Here is a 17,810-nt window from a genome sequence, read left to right as displayed (position 1 = left end):
TCGAATTGTTTTAGGGAAGATGTCACCTGTGTTTTAATGGTAGGTCAAGGTTTTTTCAGGCGGAGCGAAACTGACACGCACTGACTGACGAAGAGAATGGAGAACGGGAGGGCCCGGACGGAGTCGACGTCGGCCTGCCTTAGAGGTGGTTTTTTCGCACTTTGTGTGGGCGGTCGTGTGGTCACGATTGAGGATGTGGTGTGTGTGTGGTGGTGGTGGTGGTGGGGGGGGGGAGGTTGGTGTGTGTTGTGTGTGTGTGTGTGTGAATGTGTGTATGTGTGTGTGTTTGTGTGAAATGAAAGATACCATGTAGCTGCAGAAAACATTCATCAACTTTCACAGGGCAAAGAGAGACTGCAGATTTATGTGGTGCTAAATAATACTCGCATTGTGCTTCTATCTAGACTGCATACAAAAACAAAATTACGAGCAAACGAAGAGAATGCATACACACACACACACACACACACACACACACACACACACACACACACACACACACACACACACACACACAGAGACAAACAGACAGACAGACACACAGACACACACACACACACACACACTGACACACAAACACAAAGACACACAGACACAGACACACACACACACAAACACACACACACCGACACACACCGTCACACACACACACACACACGCGCACACACACACACGCACACACACCACACACGTGACACACACACAACTACAGAGTCATAAAGAACACTTGCCGGGAAGCTAGAGACGAGTCATATGACACACCAACCAAGCAAAACAAAGACTAGTAGGTGATTCCCCTCTTTCTGGCGAAGCCGCGTGGGGACATTCCATATAAGGAAATCATAATTTCCACGTGGTGTCACTAAACAACACATAAAAATAACATCCTGAGCTGAGCCAACGCCGAACCTACCCCCACAAACCGCGCGCGGGCGCTATTCTTTCTTTATTGGCTGCAAGCATTAGATTGAAAGTGAGGGAGGTGGGGGGTAAAGAACACAGTCTAGTTGAAGAGAGACTGAGAGAGAGGAAAGAGAGAGAGAGAGAGAGAGAGAGAGAGAGAGAGAGAGAGAGAGAGAGAGAGAGAGAGAGAGAGAGAGAGAGAGAGACTTTTTTACGCGAGGGAATATACTCTGTGGGCATGGGCTAGTCTTAAACTGAAAAAAAAGTGCTGCGAGCCAGACTCAGAGCAGCCTCGATCGACGGGTGACTATAAAAAGAAAACCCAACACAACCTCTGACAAATGCTGGAGTATGAGCTGAGGACACCGCCACAGCTTTATAATAATTTCAACAGTGCTTCAACACTCGGTGAAAACTTGAATTGACTCTGGAAAAAACTGACACTGAAGGATTCGTGTAGAAAAGTTTACTCTAAAGTGATATATCATTGTGTGATCACGTACTGACAAAACATTTCTGGGAGATTTGCCAGTGTGAGCAGAAGTACACTAATTAGAAGTGTGCGTTATACTTGTTTCAAGAAGTTCCGAAATTCAACTCAGTTTCAAGTAATGTAAGTACAATTTGAATTTACAGTTCTTGTTTACGTGCCGTCGGATAGTGTAACTGACAAGCGGCTCAGTCAAACTGAGCGTTGTTATTTAATTATCCTTGAGTCAGTGGCTGCATGAATAGAATAGGATGATTCACTGAATGATTTCTTCTTTCTATACATGGATGCATTCCTGAATTAGCCATCCATATGAAGGATAGAAGTCAACGACTTAATTATTACTTAGCACTTGAACCTATTGTCTTAAATTTAGTTCCTTATTTGTTTGTCTCGTGATGCTTTTATTTTACTGTTTGCTTTACTTTTGGCAGTGTAACCGACCATGTGACCGTGGCAAATTTATGTCTGTCTGTCTGTCTGTCTGTCTGTCTGTCCATAGACCTATATTCTGAGTGTCTGTTTGTCTGTCTGTCTCTACCTATGTGTGTGTCCGTGTGTCGTGTGTGTATCCGTGTGTGTGTCTGTGTGTGCACGGTGTGTGTCTGTGTGTCTGTGTGTGTGTGAGAGAGAGAGAGAGAGAGAGAGAGAGAGAGAGAGAGAGAGAAAGAGAGAGAGAGAGAGAGAGAGAGAGAGAGAGAGAGAGAGAGAGAGAGAGAGAGAGAGAGAGAGAGAGAGAGAGAGAGAGAGAGAGAGAGAGAGAGAGAGATCGTCTCCAAAAAAAAACAACCAACGCAATGAATAAGGGAAGCAACTCTTACTGGCTTTTCGCAAAGTAGCAGACGACAGATACATTTCGGCACAAGGCTTTCAGCATCTCTCTCACTTTGAGACCGCAGAGTGCGCTATACTAGTGTGTGTTTGTGGGAAAGATGGGCGAGTTTTAACTATTATTACTATCAGGAGCAATATATATTTGTCCAAGTTCGACCATCGGACAGCAATGAAACGCACCGCATCTTTTCGACTGAAACCGCGTGTATACGGCACTAAAGTCAGAGCCGGTGCCAGAACTTCGAGGGTGTAAAACCCTGCAGATGCGTGGAATTTTTTTCCCCTACAGCAAGACTCTCTCTTTCTCTCTCTTGTGAGTAGGAGTTTGACTGCGGGAACTGGAACCTAAGTGCTGCCGCACGCATGTGGCTCGGACACTAGGAGTAGCTGATCAGTCAATGAAAGCGGTAGGGTGATGCTTGATGTTTTTTGGCAGGGTTTGCTGTGGTGCGGTCGATGATTTACAGAAACCAGAGAGATAGATCAATGTATGTCTCTGCAGAAACTGAACTGTTTCACTTGGTAGTGTCAATACTGGCATTGTTCACTTGTGTTTTCACAATACGCCTGGACAGTTATAGACTTCTCAGTTGCGGACACTAGCTTCTCAGTGGTAGTAGCTTTTGGCAGTTAATGAAAAGTGAGGCTAGCATGTTCCGACTGTTGCACTTTTCTGTGGTGTTGCCAATAATTGACAAAAGCTGAAACTGACCGCACTGTGATGCTAATTGTCTTGTTACGTTCACTGGCTTAGTTGGTGTCGTAAATAATAAAATAGTTTGCGGTGTGGCTACTGATCCATACTTGTCTTTTGTACAGTACTAGTGAGTTCAACCACAGGCGGAAGGTATCGTCCACTGGACTACTACTATCTCAGAAAGACTACAAGGTACGTCACTCACCTTCGAGTCTTCTGTGTTCTTGGAGTCGCTTCCTGGGGAAAAATATTGTTCAAGACGGTTTGCCTCTTCCTACAGTCTGTGTAAGGTCAAATAAATACAGTTGCATGATTGTTTGAACTATATGCACCTTTAGTTTTCAGCTTCCGTTCGCTGCATGCAGGTTGTTTTTAACCATCATTTGGACGAATCTTCGTTTGCGAGCCGCTAATATCCACTTGGCGGCTAATTATGCATCCGCACCGAATATGCATACCAGCGCTCATTGGTCTAAAACATATGTAAATATTGTGAAGCAAAGGAAAGCTACCCCCGGGAGTTTTCACTTTCGGTATTAGTGAAGAACCGTTTGCCACTTCATTCAAAATGAGGAAAACGTTTCAGTCGACCAATGAAAATAATCATCGAATATCCTGTTATTAACCAATGAGCGCTGGTATGCATATTCGGTGCGGATGCATAATTAGCCGCCAAGTGGATATTAGCGGCTCGCAAACGAAGATTCGTCCAAATGATGGTTAAAAACAACCTGCAGCGAACGGAAGCTGAAAACTAAAGGTGCATATAGTTCAAACAATCATTCAACTGTATTTATTTGACCTTACACAGACTGTAGGAAGAGGCAAACCGTCTTGAACAATATTTTCCCCCAGGAAGCGACTCCAAGAACACAGAAGACTCGAAGGTGAGTGACGTACCTTGTAGTCTTTCTGTGATAGTAGTAGTCCAGTGGACGATACCTTCCGCCTGTGGTTCAACTTGATTTGCTTAATTGTCACAGTAATTTGCTACCTCACAACATTGAGAAACCGGCTGGATACACTCAGTCCTAGAACCAATAAAGTGAAAGACACTAGGTGCAGAGCTAGTTGGTGTCAACTGATCTTTTTGTTGCTGAAACAAAGATCATCAAGTCGAGTTGTATTTGCACATTAACTTACATGATCAGACTATCCGCGTCTCTGTGTAAGAGAACATAATTGCAAAGCTTAATCGATTTGACGGCAGCACGCTCTAGTAAAGTCAGTTTCAAGTGTCAAAGCCGATGCCATTTTCAGCCTGAACTTCGTTGAGACGGCTGACACTCCCGCTGGCTTTGCACTAGGCGTATTCCCTAAATGACAGCAGATCGCTCTGAACATCAGTCTCAGCCCTTGAAAGAGAAAAGCTCTTTGGTCTCAGTGTGTCACGTTGTTCAAGAAATGCTGAGGTTGCTGCCAGTTCAGCACAGCCATGTGACTTTTTCATTGATCAAGTTGCGGTGCATAAAGTCGATGCAATGCTGAGGCCTTTCACAGTGTAGAATTGAGAAACGCCTGAGTCTGTGAGATTCTGGATCCACTGACTTATAAAGCAAGCTTTCCGAGGGTCTCCACTGAGAATCTTCCATTGAACGGATACATGAAAATGACGGGTAAGCTTTAATTTAAGTTTGAAACTTACTGCATGTGCATACAAGTTCTTTAAATTGACGATAATGATCATGCTTGATTTCGTTCGCCAAATTCAGTCAAATTTGCAGGGTGACAGGCACAATTGGTGACAAACCGTGCAAGTGGGGGTCGAACAAACATTGAACGGCCAACGGGAAATGCTGTAGCGGCAGTAAATAGATATTAGCATGCCGAAATCAATCGCGGTTTATCGTGAAGGTTGTGAATTTCTTTGACTAAATGTGACCCTCCACCACGAAATGAGTCGCATGTCAGTCACCTCGCGCGGTTCTGCGCTAGGCGTAATGTAAGTCCAGGGAGTGTCTGGTAACAGTGTGAGGGTCACCTTAGTCACAGGCTTATAACTCAAACAGGTTTTGCTCTTTTCTAAAACGGGTTTCACCACTGGATATCTAGAGCATAAAAAACTCTTTAGAAAAATGTAAAAATATGAAAATCATGCAAAAGTGACATGCGACTCATCCCGTGGTGGAGGGTCACAAATCGGAGAGGTGTAAATAATCGCGGTTTAAAACTCGGTCGACATGTACTACTCAGCCCACGATTGTTTTATGTATGAAGGGACATAGAAGCCATACACATGATATGAAGGGACATAGAAGCCATACACATGATAACACCAGCCCACGATTGTTTTATGTATGAAGGGACATAGAAGCCATACACATGATATGAAGGGACATAGAAGCCATACACATGATATGAAGGGACATAGAAGCCATACACATGATATGAAGGGACATAGAAGCCATACACATGATAACACCAGCCCACGATTGTTTTATGTATGAAGGGACATAGAAGCCATACACATGATATGAAGGGACATAGAAGCCATACACATGATAACACCAGCCCACGATTGTTTTATGTATGAAGGGACATAGAAGCCATACACATGATAACACCAGCCCACGATTGTTTTATGTATGAAGGGACATAGAAGCCATACACATGGTAACACCAGCCCACGATTGTTTTATGTATGAAGGGACATAGAAGCCATACACATGATAACACCAGCCCACGATTGTTGGCTCACGTAAGTGTAGCCTATGCGATGCTAACTTTTGTCTGTCTGTGCGTGCGTGCGTGCGTGCGTGCGTGCGTATGTATGTATGTATGTATGTCTGTGGTAGAAACTTTAACATTTCCGAGTCTATGTGTGTGTGGTTATCCAAGACTATGGATACAGATTACGTCACGGTCAAAAGTGTTTGACGTCAATTAATGCATCATGACGTCATGCCTCCCTGTAGTCTTTCTCTCTCGCGCGGTGTGTGTGTGTGTGTGTGTGTGTGTGTGTGTGTGTGTGTGTGTGTGTGTGTGTGTTCATTTTGTGCACATGTGTTATTGTTACTGTTTGTGTGTGTGTACTCGTGTGTGTGTGTGTGTGTGTGTGTGTGCGTGCGTGTGTGTGTGTGTGTGTGTGGAAGAAAGAGAGACTGAGAGAGAGAGTGTGTGTGTGTGTGTGTGTGTGTGTGTGTGTGTGTGTGTGTGTGTGTGTGTGTGTGTGTGTGTGTGTGTGTGTGAGTGTGTGTGTGTGTATGAGTTTGTGTGTATGTTTGTGTGTGTTTGTAAAGGTGTGTGTTGTCCGTCTGTCTATGTGCGTATGAGTTTTGTATACGAGTATGAGATCTGTGTGAGTCACTGTGTGTGTGTGTGTGTGTGTGTGTGTGATCCTGTGTGTGTGTGCGTGCATGCATGCGCGTGTGTGTGTGTGTGTGTATGTGTGTGTCTGTTTGTAAGAAAGACTGGCTGAACCGGCCCCCGTAGCGCAGTGGTTAGCGCATCGGGCTGCGGGCCGGGAGGTCGTGGGTTCGAATCCCATCAGGGTCATGTGGGTTTTTCGGGCTACGGTCGGCTCCTACCCAGAGTGGAAGTGCTATGGTTCCTATGGGAAGGCTGGAATCACACAGCCGAGTGTCATTCACTTAACGAATGCGACTTTGAGGGTGCTCAGGTTCTGCTTACCTGACCAACACCGCAGGTGCGGCAGTTCTCGGGCCTGGTTGACACCAGGATATATTATGACAGTAAGCGTAGAGTGCTGCCCTGTCACGTAGTCTCAAACCAAATTGGAAATCCATAGCATCATCATTATAATCATCCTCATCTCATTAATCATCCAAAATTATAAAATGTCCTTGCTCTTGTGGCCCTTCATGCCCGGAGCTCTCATGGTGACCTTGGTCTCAGTGTTCCTGTTCCATCCTTCCCTGAATAGTACTTCTGCTGTCAGTCAGATCTAGATCTAGCGTCTCCCACTCTTGCACTGTGTCTATGCTTACTGTGTGCGTGTATGTGTGACGGAGTGATTGAGTTTGTGTTACTGTTTGTCGATTTCTTACGGGAGCCTTGAAGGCTTCGCCTCTTGTTTTATGTATGAAGGGACATAGAAGCCATACACATGATATGAAGGGACATAGAAGCCATACACATGGTAACACCAGCCCACGATTTGAAGGGACATAGAAGCCATACACATGATAACACCAGCCCACGATTGTTTTATGTATGAAGGGACATAGAAGCCATACACATGGTAACACCAGCCCACGATTGTTTTATGTATGAAGGGACATAGAAGCCATACACATGATAACACCAGCCCACGATTGTTTTATGTATAAAGGGACATAGAAGCCATACACATGATAACACCAGCCCACGATTGTTTTATGTATGAAGGGACATAGAAGCCATACACATGATAACACCAGCCCACGATTGTTTTATGTATGAAGGGACATAGAAGCCATACACATGGTAACACCAGCCCACGATTGTTTTATGTATGAAGGGACATAGAAGCCATACACATGATAACACCAGCCCACGATTGTTTTATGTATGAAGGGACATAGAAGCCATACACATGATAACACCAGCCCACGATTGTTTTATGTATGAAGGGACATAGAAGCCACACACATGATAACACCAGCCCACGATTGTTTTATGTATGAAGGGACATAGAAGCCATACACATGATAACACCAGCCCACGATTGTTTTATGTATGAAGGGACATAGAAGCCATACACATGATAACACCAGCCCACGATTGTTTTATGTATGAAGGGACATAGAAGCCATACACATGATAACACCAGCCCACGATTGTTTTATGTATGAAGGGACATAGAAGCCATACACATGATAACACCAGCCTCGATTGTTTTATGTATGAAGGGACATAGAAGCCATACACATGATAACACCAGCCCTCGATTGTTTTATGTATGAAGGGACATAGAAGCCATACACATGATAACACCAGCCCACGATTGTTTTATGTATGAAGGGACATAGAAGCCATACACATGATAACACCAGCCCACGATTGTTTTATGTATGAAGGGACATAGAAGCCATACACATGATAACACCAGCCCACGATTGTTTTATGTATGAAGGGACATAGAAGCCATACACATGATAACACCAGCCCACGATTGTTTTATGTATGAAGGGACATAGAAGCCATACACATGGTAACACCAGCCCACGATTGTTTTATGTATGAAGGGACATAGAAGCCATACACATGGTAACACCAGCCCACGATTGTTTTATGTATGAAGGGACATAGAAGCCATACACATGATAACACCAGCCCACGATTGTTTTATGTATGAAGGGACATAGAAGCCATACACATGATAACACCAGCCCACGATTGTTTTATGTATGAAGGGACATAGAAGCCATACACATGATAACACCAGCCCACGATTGTTTTATGTATGAAGGGACATAGAAGCCATACACATGATAACACCAGCCCACGATTGTTTTATGTATGAAGGGACATAGAAGCCATACACATGATAACACCAGCCCACGATTGTTTTATGTATGAAGGGACATAGAAGCCATACACAGGATAACACCAGCCTCGAAAATTGAAGTTTGATGAGTAAACGAAATTGATTGGACATTAATTTTTAGAAAGGTGTTGTTATTATATCAAGCCGGCTGCAAAGCCCACACACTACATAGACACATATTGCAAACAGACAGTTAGACAGATAGACAGACAGAGAAATAGACAGACAGACAGACAGACAGACAGACAGACACGCACACCCTCCCACCTCTTTCCTCTCCCCACTACACCCATGCTCCCATCACACCAGGGGGTATTCAAAAATGACGGTTTTATTTGTAATTCTATTCAGCACCAGCAAGCGTCATTGTCAGAATAATAACCTCTCAATCTGCGTCACATTTATATTATAACATTATAATCATTAGATAATAATAATAATAAATGAGCATTTATATAGCGCAACATCATAACTTTTCAATTATGCTCTTTGCGCTTGACACATTTAAAATTAAAACACAGTTATACAAGCATTTACATCTACATTCATAGTCAACAACGCTTAATTAAAAGTATACACCATCAAAGATACATTTCAAAAGATTCATCCACTAACTAAATAATAAAAACATGAATAAAATAGGTAGTGAAAAACAAGGAAATACCAGCTGAATACCCTTAATCAAAAAGAACATGTTATCAACAATGCTGAAAACAGTCCTGGATGTTTATATACATTATCACTAAAACAACAAATACACTACATGTAGCCTACTGATGGACTGAGAAAACGAAATCAGGGGGTTGTATTTCTTGAAGAGGTGCGTTTTAAGTGCTCGTTTGAATGCTTGGGGTGACCGAGAGTGGCGGATGTGAAAGGGGAGAGAATTCCATTGTGTGGGTGTGCAGAAAGTAAAAGTGCGTTGTCCGTATGTTTTGGTTTTGTTTTGTGGAATGGTAAGGATGCGACAGTCAGAAGAGGCACGGAGTTGTCTTGCTGGAGAATACTAGACGGTGAGGAGTTCAGAGAAGTAAGCAGGAGACGAGCCAGAAAAGAAGTTAAAGCAGAGGGTAGACACTTTGTAGTCAATGCGGGCTTGAATAGGTAACCAGTGCAGTGTGTGAAGAAGTGGTGTTGCATGATCTCGTTTTCGTGCTTTCAGAATGAGGCGTGCTGCCGAGTTTTGGACTTTTTGTAGTTTATGCAGGAGGTACAGAGAGAAGAGAGTTGGAGTAGTCAAGTTTAGAAAGAACAAAGGCACAGACAAGAGTGTTAGTTGTTTGAGAGGAGAGTGTGTGGCGAATGGTGGTGATCTTACGAAGCTCAAAATAAGCTGCTCTACAGACTAAAGATATATGTTTGTTAAGGGTCATGTCAGATGAAAGGGTGAATCCAAGGTTTCTAGCTGATGGTGAGAAAAGAATATCGGTATTGCCTATTTGAACAGAAACAGGTTGGGGAGAGGGAAATGTAGTGTTCTTCTTTTTGCACAGTAAGACTTCAGTCTTATCATCATTCAGCTTGAGTTTGTTATCGACCATCCAAGATTTAACATCAGTGATGCATGTCTGAATGGTCTGGATGGCGGAATGTGTCTCTGCAGGGGGACTGGGTTTATACAGCTGGGTGTCATCAGCAAAAGACTGATTTAAAACAGAATGGTTTTGAATCAGTGTGGAGAGGGGCTTAGTGTACATGATGAAAAGGATGGGACCGAGTACTGAACCTTGAGGAACACCGAAAGTAAGTGGGACTGGAGCAGACATCTGGCCATCGACAAGCACAGCCTGAGTCCTGCCAATGAGATAAGACTCAAGCCATGCTAGTGGTGGACCGGATATGCCGTACAGAGTCTGAAGTCTATGGAGAAGCGTGACATGGTCAATCGTGTCGAACGCTGCAGAAAGGTCAAGTAGGGTAAGCACTGATCATGACACATCACCACCATCCAGAGCAGACAGAATGTCACTGATTACTTTAAATAGGGCTGTTTCAGTACAGTGAGAAGGGCGATGAGCCCCCTAGGGGGGCGATGGCTGGATATGGTTCTTTTAGTTATGCGCTATAGAAAGATCCTTAATAAAATATGAAAAATAACAACACACCTGTTAGCTTATGCCATTGCTCTAGCTCATAACGACATTGCCTTTGTCTTTGTCTTTGTCTTTGTCATATTCAATTACTCATTCCGTTGACATCTGTTTCGCTGGGCAGCCGTCATGCCCCTCTTTGTCTGCAAGCTATGATAATTATGATGCATCTTTTTTTTTTTTGCTTTTTAATTTTAATTGTTTTTTTTAGGTTTAATGATTTATGGCAAATGGCAAGTCGCTTAATTATTACGTGGCAGTTTTTCGGCTTGTGATCTTATCATCGTTAGGTCATGGTGATGTGCCCAAAGTAAGCCCAGTTTCAGATGGTTAGTCATACACTATGACGATTTATTTGTATTTTGATGTGTGTCGTTGTGGTTGTTGGATGAAGGTGGGTTGGGTTGGGCGGGTTGCGGGGATGTGAGTTTGTGTAGGGGTGGTTGTTTGTGAGAGACAAAGTGACGTATGAGCGTGTGTGTGTGTGTGTGTGTGTGTGTGAGTGTGTGTGTGTGTACGTGCGTGCCTGCATGCGTGCGTGCGTGCGTGCGTGCGTGTATGTGTGTGTGTGTTGTGTGTGTGTGTGTGTGTGTGTGTGTGTGTGTGTGCGGTGTGCATGTTGATGCTAGTGTGTCTGTGCGGGTGGACGTGTATTTTGTACATGCACGTGCGTGTCTTTGTGTATGGACACTCCACTTAGTCTTTTCTGACAGGACAAGAAGAAGGTTAGCCTGATTTGAAAGATTATGATACGTCATAATGAATTCCCCGTTGCGGTTCCTGTCTGTTTTGATTAGATCATATGACTCCCTTACGATATATAAAGTGAATTTATAAAGCTGACGCCAAGCCGGAAGGAAAACTAGTCTTGTTGAGTGCCCTTGCCCCCTAGTCCATCGAGGAAGTAATATAAAAGTTACACAAAAATAAACAATACTCTGTAACTTTGTATTATATCTATATATATCTTTACACAACGATATGACAGTGATTGAAGATGAGCAAGAAACATTGTTTTTTTAGTGTTTGGGCGTTGACCGTTAAAAGGATGTTGCCCGCTTGCAGAAATGTTTCTCCCTGACTACGGAGTAATAAAAATGGTCTTGCTGCACTTTGACAAGTAGTTCAGATGTAAAGCGTTGGAATTATACACTGCATGCTTGCGCAGCTTCTTTTGTGAGTAACACAGAAGAGGTACCCCACACTGAGAGAACTGTTAATATTGTTTAAACAAGAAGACAGCTTTCTTTGAATAGTTATTTCCTAAGGCCAAAAAAAAAAATTGTCTGTTTAGGGTAACCCGACCGACCCTATCGATTTGGCGCCGACCCAAAAACTTTTTTTTGATTTCAAAAAAAAAAAAAAAAAAAAGAGGTAAAAATGCTAAAAAGAGACATTTGGCGTTTCTTTCTCTCCCTTTCTCTCTGTTTTATTTATACGTTAGTTTTGAAACATGTATTCATCAAATATAAGAAGTGAATGTTCAGCCATAACATAGCATTTACACACACAAAAACAAAAACAAAAAAAAACAAAAAAAAAATTTACCTACCTACCGACCCTACTTTTTTTGGTCATGTTACCCTAAACAGACAATTTTTTTTTTTTGGCCTAATAATGATGTCAACACACGCTGTCCAAACATGCGTCCGTTAATCCACTTCAAATGTATGTATTTTTGAGCGTGTATAAGTGTAAATGATGTTTCCAAATCGATCATGTTTCTGTATGTCGTGAGTTTCCCGCGGAGAAAATACCGCTTTATCTTTGCCTGAAAAATGTATACGCGTGTAACTGCCTCATAATGGAGCATATCCTTTCTGCTAGTCGTGAAGTCCCCGCGGAGACAAAGCTGTGGCGGTCGCTTCATCCCAGCTTTTAATACACAGATCAGTTCCTTATCTTAGATATTAGCTGCTGTGAGTTGTATTTTTTATGAATTTATTTCTTAAAATGAATTTAATTCTAGTGGCTTTAACGAAATTATTTCAGTCTGTTCATTTTTGGTATATAACCAAGTAGAGGGACCGATGGTCGTATTCAAAAGCATGGCCAGATGTAAAACGGTGAGCCAAACTCACTTGAAAAAATGTGCCTTTAAGCCCAGACACTGAGACTGCACTGTTGCCACCAATCAATGCAGCCCCTTGGAATCGGGTTACACAACCCTGATTGAGTTCCTGCAGCTGACGCACCGTCACGCTGTTACATCAACTTCCTGGGTTGGATATCTTCAGTGTCATACACGTGTCACAGAAGGTCTATTATATTGAATGTCACTGAGGGTAGAAGAGTTTAAAGGCACAGTGCAGCTCACAGCCTTCGTTTTGCGTTTTTGTTGCAGCTGAGTGCATTTACAGTTCAAAAATCCTCCTATGGTAGTAAAACAAACCCAAAACTACCCAACGACGACATCTGTGAAGCTCGACAGTTTCTTGTTCACGCGAGTGCATAAATTAACCTAGTTATTACGTGGTGTTTGGTCGGAGTTCGATTCAACTGAGTGATTCCGGCCTCCATTTTGTTTTACACAAACTCATGATGACGTCTGACATAGTTTGCTAGTGACGTGTCTTTTTGTGCATGATGTGGTGATCTACCTGATCTAAATTTAGATCCGAAAATAGGCCAAGACCAGCCGGGTCCGAGTACGAAATTAATTCGTAAAAAAAATCGCAGTTCTTGACTCTTTGGGTGCAAGTCAATGAAACTGGGTAGTTCTTCTAACGGGTAGCTGCCTGAGGTATGACTAAAAGCCCCAGGGGATCCGTGCACCTGGATTTGACAAGTTCAGTACCTTTAAGACTGCCTCCTTTAAAGGGACAGTCCTTCTCGTGTTTACGAACGATTAGGCTCGCCATCTCAGATCTGGCTAGGCTATCGTCATAGGATATATATATATAAGACCATCCATCCACGTACACACATACCAAAAGTCAACGGACTAGGGGTCAGGGCTCCCCAAAGTGCGCGTCCCTGCGTCCTATACGCACACGAAGCCGAAATCACGTACTAGAAATTCATGGAGGGAGTCCCGGGACGCACTAAACCTACAAATAGCGGGTACTGGGACACACTCAATTTCCGATGTCGTGCGTCCCGTATACTCTTTTTAAACTGTAGTCGTCAGTTTAATCAGAGTGCAAGAAGTGTGCGTGTATTGCATTTGACAAGGTTTAGTTGAAGTGTCCTCCTCGAATCTTTTGGTAATAAAACACCCCACTTCATATCACATTATTCGCGATCACATTGCGTTATATGTAAATAGGGGTTTTGGCCACCCGGGACTCTTGGGACCCTCTAAAACTCCGCTTAGGGGTCCATGGACCCTCCAAGCATCAAAAGTGAGGGTCCCTCTCAGTGCAGGCTGCGATTTATGTTTGGGGGATGGTACTTTATGTTGAAACTGGTCAATTGTCAGTGTTTATCAGCGAAATTAATTCACAAACACATTTTACACTTTAATTGAAGAATTCTGGCAGTTGCATTTCAGTATGTGTTAAACAAGTGGAGGAATGATCTTATCCCATGTACTCAGGGGCGGGGATGTAGCTCAGTCGGTAGCACGCTGGATTTGTATCCAGTTGGCCGCTGTCAGCGTGAGTTCGTCCCCACGTTCGGCGAGAAATTTATTTCTCAGAGTCAACTTTGTGCAGACTCTCCTCGGTGTCCGAACACCCCCCGTGTGTACCAACGCAAGCACAAGACCAAGTGCGCACGAAAAAGATCCTGTAATCCATGTTAGATTTCGGTGGGTTATAGAAACACGAAAATACCCAGCATGCTTCCTCCGAAAACGGCGTAAGACTGCCTAAATGGCGGGGTAAAAAACGGTCATACACGTAAAATTCCACTCGTGCAAAAAACACGAGTGTACGTGGGAGTTTCAGCCCACGAACGCAGAAGAAGAAGAAGAAGATCCCATGTACAAGCTTGGTCAGATCTGAGATAATTGAGCCGAGCTGTTTACAACCGAAGGACTGTGTCTTAATGCTCAGTCGGGATGTGTGCGGCCTCACTTGATGAGAGAGGAGAAGGCGGAAAAGAGAGAGAGAGAGAGAGAGAGAGAGAGAGAGAGAGAGAGAGAGAGAGAGAGAGAGAGAGAGACTCAGACTCAGACTCAGAACTTTACTACAAAAGGATACATACAAGTTTTAGGCAAAGCCTATTCTTCCAACCTGTCCTTTATACAACACATAAAGACAGACGCACATTAGAGAGAGAGAGAGAGAGAGAGAGAGAGAGAGAGAGAGAGAGAGAGAGAGAGAGAGAGAGAGAGACAGACAGACAGACAGACAGACAGAAGCCAGACAGGCAGGCAGGCAGGCAGGCAAAAACAAAGACATGTGTGCAGTCTCGAATCTGTCACACTATGTTCTTGAGTGACTAAATTCCGAATTGACTTTTTGAGTGGATTTGTTTTTACCTTGCTGGAGTGTACATGTCCTTTGTTGTTGTGCCTGTACTTTATTAATTCAGTCTTCTCCTGGTGCAAGCTCCATCTGGCGACATGCTGCAATATGGAATTAAGCCTACACGCTGCATCTTAATCGGTGTTTAACTCTTCATATTTCTTTGATCAATATTCTTGTGCAGTTCTTCAATGATACATTTCCCGCGTTGGGGTTTGAGCTAATTCAATTTCAAGCTGAACAAAAACCTGGCGTGTGAATGTTCCGGTTCCTGTAACCCGCCCCCGCCCCTCCCTCCCACCCACACACACACACACACCGCGAAAACTGGTATCTTTATCTTTCAAGTTTTGTCATCAATAAATCAGATTACTTAAAAACAAAACTGTAAAAAAAAACATCTTGCTGTCGCGTACTTTGTATCGTGGCCCGTGTTTTGTTTGGTCAGTCAAATTGCTACCTGTGTTTGTGTGTGTGTGTGTGTCTGTCTGTCTGTCTGTCTGCCCGTCTGCCTATATGTCTGCCTGTCTGTCTGTTGGTCTATCTTGGCTTGCGCGAATGTATGCCCCCTCCCTCCCGCCCCCCCACACACACACATACATACCCCTGAAAACACCTTTTGCTGCAAGCATCCACCAACCCTCATTCTCTCGCACGTACTACACAATTATCACCCGACAACAGCTGTATACGTTTGTGTGTATCTACACCTACTTGCCATTGTCAGAATCGAGCGCTCACCAGAAAGCGATGCATTGTTAGCAAGCACTGACTGGAACTTACACAAGTTACACGGTTCTCGCGTCCCTCTCGTCAGTGCAGAATTCCACAGTCAATTCTCCTGTGAGTATGTGTGTGTGTTTGCTGGCCACAGCGATTATTATGGGGGCGAGGACGCCCCCATTCTATACGGATAGTTTAGAGGTTGACCATGGGCAGCGCCATTTTGTTGTGAAATACGTCATCAGTTTGTGTACACAGGAAGTTGTGACATCCGTCACCCTATGGGAGGGGTGAAGGCAACATTGTTCATCTGTAGAAAGTTGTGAAATCCGTCACCCTATGGGAGGGGTGACGTCAAAATTGGTCATCACAGAGTTTGTGTAACACAGGAAGTTGTGAAATACGTCACCCTATGGGAGGGGTGACGTCAAAATTGTTCAACAAAAACATGATATGTCGCATTGTGCAGGGTCAACTGCAACAAACTCAAACCGAGCCATTCATACCTAGCTGTATTTGAGTGACTTATATACCCGACATTTTTATTTCTTATTTTTAGCACAGGTGTAGGAAAAATCATGAACCAAAATGTTATTTATTTTCTAATTTAACATTTTTTTTACAAATATGACCATGGTCTTTTAAACATACAGTGACATTAAACATTGTTATGTTAAAAAAAAGAAAAAAGAAAAAAAGCTTTTGTGCACAAATCAGAAAATACATTGTACATTTTACCTACAGGCCAAACAGTGTCTGTTGGCGGCAAAGGGCCCAGCAAGTTGCTATTTTTAGATCGATTAAAAGTTGTCAAGAACAGGCGCTTACATTTGGATGTGTCCACTGATAGTAGGTTTGGTTGTGATCAATCAGAATGATGTAGGAATAAAAATGTATGACAGTTTGGTATGATGACATGTAATTCAAATATGCTGAAATGTAATATTATACATGATATAATATTATTATGGCTGTTGCCATGACCATGAACCCCAAGAAAGGTTTAATGTTATGTAAAATCAAAATACCAAACTCAAGCACCTACTAATCTGGTTTTCGGTGCGGCTTGGACCTAATAAATATGGATGGACACGCAACTCGCTCAGCCAGCCAGCGCTGCGAGACTTACAGCTGCCAACTTCGCCGCGGCGCGCTCATTGGCTTAGTATTGAACTTGCGTCAAGGCCGATGCGCGTAGATTCCCAGAATGTTTACTTTCGGTTAGATTCTTCGACAGCATTCGCAGAGGTGACTGCCGTATTGTGTACCGCAGTCAGAAGTAATTTATTACTTTTGGGAGTTTAGTAACGTGATATCAGTTTTCAATTGTTCGTTCACTTATATTGCTTTCAGATTTAACACACAAGAAACAGTAGCACGGTTTTCGTTGCGAAAATGTGCATTGGCAGTGCTACGCGATCGAATTGTGTATTATGTACACGCGGTGTTCTTCTGGAAAAGACGTCAGTCGTTCAGCCCGCGAGCGGTGGGATGGGGGGGGTTCACATGGTTTGTTTGTTTCAGAACCACACCCATATACACACATTTCACATGTAAACCATTTGTCCGCCCCCTGTCGATATTTATCGACTAAGTTCCTTGTTACAGTATCTCGGTGCACAGTGGAATTCCTCTTTTCGGCTCAGTAAGTATTATGATGCTATCATCATTCCTGCTTTGCAGGGATGCTCCGTTTAAAAATGATTGATGTTATTGTGCTGTTGTCTGTTAATTTTTGCTTCTATCATTTGTATTTATTTATTATTTTTTGTTATCAAATGTTGTCAATAATTGAAAAAAAAACATTTCCCCTGCAGACTGGGACTGGGAATCGAGACGAGATCATGATGTATGGTCTCTCTCACAGTCAGTCAGTCAAGTCAGCCTGACTGCCTCTGTCTCTATGTCTGTCTCTGTGTATGTCTTTATATCTGTTTTTATGTAAGTCTGTCTGTCTGTCTGTCTGTCTGTCTGTCTGTCTGTCCTAGTTTGTCTGTCTGTCTGTCTGTCTGTCTGTTTCTCTCTCCGTCTTTGACTGTCTGCTGTTCGTCTGTCTGTCTGTCTGTCACTTTCTTTCTGAATGTCATTCTCCCTGTCTCTGTTTCTCTGTCTATGTCTATGTGTCTGTCTGTCTGTCTGTCTGTCTGTCTGTCCTAGTTTGTCTGTCTGTCTG

At 43.2% G+C, this 17,810-nt stretch overlaps 1 long non-coding RNA gene across 1 annotated transcript in view; it reads left to right on the top strand.

The window, feature by feature from the left end:
* The first annotated feature begins 1,186 nt into the window (after positions 1 to 1,186).
* Positions 1,187 to 17,810, top strand: part of LOC138946037 (uncharacterized) — a 38,637-nt gene continuing 22,013 nt past the window's right edge. The window contains exon 1 of the long non-coding RNA XR_011449178.1: positions 1,187 to 1,516. This is a non-coding gene — a long non-coding RNA (uncharacterized lncRNA). The remainder of the gene's footprint in view (positions 1,517 to 17,810) is intronic.

This window comes from Littorina saxatilis, linkage group LG13 (assembly GCF_037325665.1).
Source record: "Littorina saxatilis isolate snail1 linkage group LG13, US_GU_Lsax_2.0, whole genome shotgun sequence".
Classification (NCBI taxonomy): Eukaryota; Metazoa; Mollusca; class Gastropoda; order Littorinimorpha; family Littorinidae; genus Littorina; species Littorina saxatilis.
This window is presented reverse-complemented; position numbering and strand designations above follow the sequence as displayed.